This window comes from Pseudophryne corroboree, chromosome 9 (assembly GCF_028390025.1).
Source record: "Pseudophryne corroboree isolate aPseCor3 chromosome 9, aPseCor3.hap2, whole genome shotgun sequence".
NCBI classification, from domain to species: domain Eukaryota; kingdom Metazoa; phylum Chordata; class Amphibia; order Anura; family Myobatrachidae; genus Pseudophryne; species Pseudophryne corroboree.
Genome location: NC_086452.1, coordinates 198,125,313 through 198,134,172, shown reverse-complemented (window position 1 = coordinate 198,134,172; position 8,860 = coordinate 198,125,313). Strand labels below are relative to the sequence as shown.

The 8,860-nt window shown below is 38.7% G+C and overlaps 1 long non-coding RNA gene across 1 annotated transcript; it reads right to left on the bottom strand.

Moving 5' to 3' along the window:
- Positions 1-358: 358 nt before the first annotated feature.
- Positions 359-7,600, bottom strand: LOC134957859 (uncharacterized). The gene is made up of 4 exons (XR_010186768.1): positions 7,527-7,600; positions 7,241-7,453; positions 6,164-6,247; positions 359-3,179 (listed from the first exon to the last, which is right to left on the bottom strand). It is a non-coding gene; the product is annotated as an uncharacterized LOC134957859 (long non-coding RNA).
- Between the last annotated feature and the right edge of the window lie 1,260 nt (positions 7,601-8,860).

Here is an 8,860-nt window from a genome sequence, read left to right as displayed (position 1 = left end):
ACTTTGTGTCACTCCTGCGACTCATGTGTAAGGATCTGGTTCCTGTTTCCTCCGTGTACCTGGATACCTACCTGCTGTTCCGTGTTCCTAGCTATCTACCTAAGACTCTATACTCCTGGTTACTTCTCACAGCTCCGTGGAACTACAAGCGCCAGCAATACCTGCTTCCATCTACAGGCTTCACACTCACCACCATCTCTGTGTGCTTCAGCCTAGCAGTAGAGACTGACTCCAGGTGTGTTCTATCTCTCCACCTGTGATACAGCTTGCTTGCTGCCAGTGCCTCATCACCTGTGATATGGTCATGTAAAATAATTGAAGAACAATGAAGTTTCTTTGGTAGATTTATTGCATTGTGAAGTTCACAGGGCTCACGATAAAAGAATATCATGAACTGCACATTGACACGTTGATTTCATCTTATATACTTTTATCATAGCATTACATGATCTAATCAAATTAACAAGCCAATCATATACATAGACCAATTACATTTCAAATATCAGAATATATTATAATTTATAAACTCCCCTTATGGGGGATTTCCAATTAATTAGCTCAGCATCTTGTGATTATGACTGTTACATTAAAAATATACTTTTACCTTCAACATACTTTCGACTTCCCTTTTCTATAGGATACTAGCTAACCACAGTCTATGAAATACTGTAAAGCTAGACTAACTTCCTTAATTGCTACTAAAATCAAAGTTTCTGCAAACATATAAGAATCTCATTTAAAGCAACAGTTTCTTTTAAGCAATAGACAAACTGACATCCAGCTTCCATTTTGTGTATTCACTTATCTATATTATTCCTCTCTCTGCCAATATACTTGGCACTCTAATACACAAATCAGAAGGTTCAATTTCACAATTTTTAATGAGGGTTAGGTAGACGCACAACATAGGAAAAAGGTAGGTTCACGGGGATGGGCCTGGCGCCAATGCTTACCGCACTGGACGGGAATCCCTGTTCTTTTTATAGGAACCTTCTGGTGTTGGCTAAGAGGGTGTTGACACAGTTAGGTGAAACTCGCTTGTATTTCATGTCTAACATACTCATCCTGATTCATTTCTACCCTGTTATCCAGTCCATAAGTAAAATTAACAAGCTGTGTACTTTTTCTACCTGCCTGATCCTCCTCTAAAGCCTGGTATATGGGCTCAGCTTCCTGGAGTTGTAAACTTTCATAAGATTTGCTCATGTCAGCATATACCACCTGTCTTTTCTGCTGCCCCTGACTTGTTCCCTGAGTCACCTGTTCTAGTGGAACCTCATCATCTACCACCACAATGGTCATTTTATGGTGCACTTTCAACCTTTTAAATCCTTTACCACATTGTACACAGACTACTGGTCCACACTTGATGGTAAGATATATGATTTTTACAATCAGTGCAGCAAACACAATGTACTGCAATACTCCAGAAAAAAGCTTTGCAATATTTCCTCCTAGCCATTTAAGTGGATCCCAACCTTCACTAGCACCTAACCTTCTCATTTTTTCTTGCAACTTTTCCACCTTGCTTCTATTTTGTAAAGCCACTTTTTTTACTTGAGCCAGCTCTTTTACTGTCTGATTGATTGAAACTACCAATTTTTCTACCATCTGATCTAGTACCGTTAAGGTTTGGGACACAACTTTTTTTACCAAATAGATAGTGGACAGAGGAAACAAAGTTCCAGCCGTACGTTCAGCATCAGAAAATCTGAAAGATACATATCCTTTTTTTTACTTCTCTTTTACTGAGATGTCTTAAATATGTCAGGTCACTTGGCACCAAGTCATGCGCTATAGGAATACTGAGGAGAGTACACATTGTCCTTTAGCACCCAAGGGAATTCATGACTATGCCCATTTTTCACAAACCCAATACATACCCTTAGGCAGAGGCATCCCAAAAGTTTTGGTATAAATGAACCTTATGTATATCATAAAGTACTCTGTGTTATTACCATTGGCATCTTCACATGTGCTGTTATCAAGTGTACACCTTTTTCTGTAGTTGGTATAAAGTATCGTTAGGTGTTAATGCCCCATTTGCATCTATGGAATGCCAACAGGTTTTGAGGGTTTTTAGTGTACACTTTTTTGAACTTTGAACTACAAATGTGGCTCCAGTATAGTTAGTGTACCCTAGGTTTGGGCTTTTTACCTGTAATATTTTTTCCTTGTACACATATGGGTGGGACTTTTTATTAACACTTAAGCAGAATTCAGGTTTCCCTTTGGCTGCAGATACCTGCAGAGCGGGCGCATACAGCAAGCCTGCGTTTAAGACATCCAAATATGGGAAGTCTACTATATTCTGTACTTTAGGTGTTTTATTGGCACAACTTCGACTACCATTTTTTTGCTTATGGCAGGACTAATCTCTGTCTATCATGTCAGCTGTGCTTATGTAATGAGCCAGGAGGGGTATACCTGCATCTACACTGATGGGTAGGTGGGTACAAATTCAACATTTGCTTGTGTTGAGAGCCTTTGCAATTTTACTGTGCATTGCTATCATGGAATTACCTGTAAATTCTTCTTCATAATTATTCTTTTGTAAAGCCCTACACACACGTGTCTTGAATAACGCTTCATTGTAAGACGTTACATTACCTGTTTGACTGGTCACATTGTTAACAGACCCTGGAATGTATATACAACACTCAAGCACAATGAGTATGATTGTAATCAGACATGCCCATGAGAGAATGCACCCCCATAGTTCACGGTCTGGCCTTTGGCCTATCAGCATCATTTTGTTTAGCATTGTCTTTGTTGTCCTTTGATCTTCACAGTACTCTTCTAGGAGTTATGTACCCTCCACAGAGATACTGCGTTGGCAAGTGGCTCAAGGGATTATTATGCCCGAACCACTCACTTGCTGGTTTTACTGGTGAAGTGCAGAGGAGTCTTGGAGAATATTTTCCACATGTGCTGTCTCAGGAGGCGTGACTTTTCTGCAGTGGGTGGAGTGGATTCACGAAGTCTTCTTCTTTATCTTAACAGCAGTTGGGGTTGTCAACAAGACTTGATAAGGTTCTTCCCACCGGTCTGTCAGCGAGCCCGATCTCAGGAAATTTCTGACCATCACCTCATCACCAGGATGTAGATTATGACAAGCACCTTTCACAGGGATTGGTTGTGTGCTGGTCACAGTAGCTTGGATCTTCTTTAGCTGGTTGCTTAATGAAATAAGATAGTTTACAGTTAAATCATTTGTTTTACTGAGTTCATATGCGGGTGCAATAGCAACATTGGGCAATTTTTCAAACAGTATTTCATACGGAGAAATGTTCAACTCCCCCCTTGGTGTTGTTCTGATCGAGTGCAACACTAATGGCAAAGTTTCTGGCCACTGCAAGCTGGGTTTTTTACATATTTTGGCCAGCTTATTTTTTAATAGTTTCGTTGCAATGTTCAATTTTGCTGCTGGTTGGCACATCACACATGTAAAAAACACTAGTCCCATAAAATGTATGCCTTGGTTAGATGATATTACATATGGTATACCTATAAATTCCTGTACCAATTTCTGTGCTGGACTTGATGCTCTACCTAGCCACTGAACCTGTCTACACAAACCAATATATGCTAAAACATCCTAACCTTTGGAAGCTGAATGACATCAATTTGTATAACTTGGAAAGGACCAGTTGTCTGGGGAAGATGTGAAGGTATAGTCTTAACTGTTCTTCCAGCATTCCTCTGCAAGATGATGCAAGAAGCACAGTATTTGGTTGCAACTGATGCAAAACAAGGTGCATCCCAGTAAGTCTGAATCAGACTAATTATGGCCATCTTACCTGCATGGGTCAGTCCATGGGACATCTGTGCCAATGCTGGCAAGAGTGATTTTGGGGCAACAGTTTTACCTTCAGAGCTGTGCCACAAGCCTTCATTGCATTTTACCTCTTTAGTCCTTTCCTGTAAATAACAAGCTTTTTGCATTTTGATTAATGTTTGTTCATTTAGTATACATATATCTTTAGTAAACATGTAAACATTTTTATTGCAATTTATTTTCGTGCTGCTACCTTGGCAGTTATTATCAGCTTAGTCAGGGTATGTTAAGCAAGCACGAGGGGTTACACTTTCCTTCCTCCATTCCTCTCTCTGAAACCCATCAGTTTCATTAACCATTTGTAAAGTAGCAGACTTCAAAATATTACATTTGACCAGGGTAATGGTGGTAGAAATAATGAGGACCAGTTCCCATTCTGGTAAGCGTGGCACAGTGTCATGCCGAGTTTTCTGACAAGTTAGTAGAGCTGCTATTATTATTATTTTGCTTTGCAGGGATTTTTGTTAGCATGGTTTGCTATACAATATGAGGTGAAATTACATTATATGCCTTAATTAAAAACTAATATATTTTATTTTTCTCTGGAACTGTTCTGCCCAGCACGGTCTGCAGGTCAAATTAACAACGTATTATTTGCAGTTGGTTTCTACAGAATTAACAAACAATTTCAGCTCGACAGCGCAAGTATCCAGTTGATCAGACTGGACACCTGCCTGTTTTACGCTGAAACGGTCTATGTCTAGGGGTGGTACCTTTTTGTTGCCCACCCAGCCATATTACCAGTGACTTCAGCAACTTTAACTTGTTTCTAACTTTGTTGAACACCAAGTTATTTTCATGGTGTACTGCTAAGGTTGTCAAATTCTCTGGGACTTGTGTACGCCACAGTAGATCATTAATGGTCAACCAATTTTTGATATGCGATCTAAGACCCTCAACAAAAGCAATGGTTAACATTGTAAAAGGTTTTTTGTGATCAAATATCTCTTTTATTTGTTCATAATTTTGTACTTCTGGTTTGAACCTTACCCAATAATCTCTGGTATGTTTTCTCTGTAGGTCTTTGAGAAACATCTTTTTTTACTCTATTTGTATTTTGTGTGTTTGAAATGGATGTTTTCTCACCCTTCTTCTTTAGTGAGTGCCTTTTATTTTTCAGTTGTTAATAAACCAGTAAACAATTGTACCATATTACTATGTGTAAATGAATGTGTCTTATACAGCCGTACTAGCTTGATTAACTTACTTTGGCTTTTTCCTATAATGGTTAAATTTTTCTAGGGTCCAGGGCACATGGATTGACCATAACTTTTTCTCATCAGTAGTTACTACTCTTAGTGGAGCACGTAAAAGTGTTTGTTGCTGTGCTACCTTACTTTATGTAATTTCAGTTGCAGTCATGTTATTTGGGTGTATGTTGGCATAATTTGCACCCTTTTTTTTTTTTTTTTCCTTTTCCTTTTTAAGTGGAACACATTTATTGTCTTCATTTTTTTTTAAACAATGATATCTGTGCTAAATAGGCAGAAGGGGGAATATAACGAGATGTTTTTAGCCATAATGTATATACCTTTCATTCTTTAGCCTTTTTCCCTTAATTTACTTAATTCTATTCACTTGTCTATGCTAAAGGTTCCTATGAATGATCTATTAAGGTATTTTGCATGCCATCTCCTGAGAAATTTCACAGCCACACTTTCATGTTTTTGATACATCACACTCGCTGGACTGCCGTGCGGGATCTCTAACATAGAAGAGCCCTTCGGTGTGGACATCTTTTGACCCATTGTAATGGCTAATCTTTATTTTACAGTCCAGCCTCAATGTCCAATACAATGGTAAACAGGGACGCTTTTTTTGTTTAGAGAGATATTACTCCACTTAGGAAACCTCACCACCTCGTCAGGTGCCACGGCTCTGAACAGGCACACGTGTTTCACACTCTGCTAAGCTTGGCCTTATAGTGTACAAGGTGCTTTTTACAGTGGGTGAGTATTTTTGATACTATTTAGCATAGGAGAGTTTAACCGGAGCCTCTCTCCTACCTGGGCCCTGTCCAGAATCTGCCGGCGTAAAGCCTCGGCCAATTACACTCATAATCACTTACAGACTTTACGCTTAATTTAGCAAGATATGGCAGGCAAAAGATTCCATAAAATTATTAAATATGATAATGACAGAAATTACAATCTTAACACTCTATACTAATCACTGCATCTGGTAATAAAATGCAGTTAAAATCAATTTGGTTTTATACTTACAATCTTCAAAAAGACTTTAAGGAGTTACAAGCCAACAATAACACACAAAGTCAGCAGACCGAGGCAGGGACACATGGAGCAGAAGTAAGATAACAGCTTTTACCTGTGGCCACTGTTGATTCAGGTGTTCCGGCTTTAGCCCACCTTTCTTTTTCGTGTGTCAATGTTGGGTTGATCTCGGTGGGACCTCCAAAATGATATGGTCATGTAAAATAATTGAAGAACAATAAAGTTTCTTTGGTAGATTTATTGCATTGTGAAGTTCACAGGGCTCACGATAAAAGAATATCATGAACTGCACATTGACACGTTGATTTCATCTTATATACTTTTATCATAGCATTACATGATCTAATCAAATTAACAAGCCAATCATATACATAGACCAATTACATTTCAAATATCAGAATATATTATAATTTATAAACTCCCCTTATGGGGGATTTCCAATTAATTAGCTCAGCATCTTGTGATTATGACTGTTACATTAAAAATATACTTTTACCTTCAACATACTTTCGACTTCCCTTTTCTATAGGATACTAGCTAACCACAGTCTATGAAATACTGTAAAGCTAGACTAACTTCCTTAATTGCTACTAAAATCAAAGTTTCTGCAAACATATAAGAATCTCATTTAAAGCAACAGTTTCTTTTAAGCAATAGACAAACTGACATCCAGCTTCCATTTTGTGTATTCACTTATCTATATTACCTGCACTGTGGACATAGTCAGACTCCTGCCTCTGCTACCAGGTTTGCCATACAACACCATCTCTGCTGGTTCCATGTTTTAATCTGCTCTGGTTCCCATACCAGAATATTCTCTGCCAAGTTATCACTCATCTGTTATCATCACTACCGGTTATCATTTCATCAGTCACCATTAATTCTGTTACCATAGACTTTCAGCTGCCACGCTGTACAATTGACATTTGCATTTCCTACTGTTATTTTCTGCTGCCGTTTTGTGAACCATCTGTTTAATAAATATCATTGCGCTCATGCGCAGAAACATAATCCAGCCTCCTCGTTTTCTCCCATCCACCTCCACTGACCCACTAGCGCCCCCTCCGGGGACACAGACAAAACCAAGTCTGACAGTTTTGACTTAATGCGTTTAAGTGAAAGTTTGATTATGATCAGAAATTTGTTACATGTATTTCAGTTTGATACTCACAATCAAGATGAGGGGAGTGTGGTTCACGTCTTGGAGGTGTGTCCAAAATTTGGAGTGGGGGGACCGAACATACTGTCGATAATCTTCGTGGCGGGGTAGCCTGCTGTGGTTGGCCCTGGACATAAGACCTTGCTTTCTTTGGTGCCACATGTTTTTTTTGGTGGTGTGTTACAGAAGTCCTACTTCTGCTGCTCCAGACTTCTTTTGATGGACCTAGTATTGAAAGTGAAATTTTGTTATGGCCATTCCTTTACAAACATACCCTATACTACAATGGACACTTTACCTGCTTCCGCAGCGTCATCATCATCAGATGTCATGGGAGTTACTGTAGGACGACCAGTACTGCTTTTTTCCAACACTGTAAAACCAAAATAAAATAACATGTATTCATGCTATTGTTGATACATCCACCCATTATGCTTATAAACATTAATTATATAAAAAATGCTTGTTTTTTTGGGGGAAAAAACATAAGGACCGTTTTCCAAAAAACAACTACATACAACAATAAACATTGTCCAATAGCCATATGCACTATGGAAAGTGCAACACAGGAAAACATGTACAGGACACAGACATAGGACACAAGTCAAAATACATACACTAACAACCCAAAACACACACATCTTCATTTTGTAATGAAAGGAAAAGTATTACATATGCACTACAGAAATTGCTCTGTGATGTGGCACTCCAAACACACATTACCACTATATGAGCCAACCAAAAAAAAAAAAAAACACCAAAAAAAGAAAATTAAAAAATGCAGTGTTGTGTCAGGCTACAAATGCAGCCTCAAACTGAACAAACAAATAGTGTTTAAAAAAAAAAAAATATTACATTCAGTAATAATGACATTACACATGTAAGTGGTTTCCAAACCACTTTCCACTACTCCAGCCTCTAACATGACAACCACTGTTTTATCAACATTGCACATGGATAACCTAAATATAAAACCTAGTCCAAATTTAAAAATTAAAAATGTGCAAAAGGAATACATTATTGCTGGACAATTCAATGACACACTAAGTCCAAACTACACATGGAAAATATTCTAAAAAAAAACACATGACATACAATAAAGTAAGATGTTACATTGGCTTTTGTAGAAAACATTACCAAAACAAGGTATTTGCTGACACACACTTGAAGATGGGAGTAATATGCCACGTCACATGACACACATTTGAAAAAAAATAAAAAAATAAAAAGGACATAGAATGTTAATGCAAATACACATGCTCACCATTCTTCCTGGGCCTATCTGAATCCCGGACATGGGTTGCAGAGACTACTTCAGGAGGTATTACACTCCGCATGGGCTCCTCATACTCCAGATATCTTGCAATATAGGGCTGGCCACCACCGTTTTTTTTAGCCGACTTCGCCTCCTTGGCCATTTTGGACTTGATACGTTGCTTTATGTCATAGTACCGTTTGCGGCACGTGTCCTCCGTCCGCTTGACCACCCCCTCACTATTGACAGCAGCAACAACTTTCGCCCACAACACCGTCTTCTTCCGTGTTGGCAACTTGGCGGACTCAGGCCCAAATAATCGCCGCTGATACTTCATCAGCTCCCGCACCAATGCCACATTTTCTGCATAACTAAAC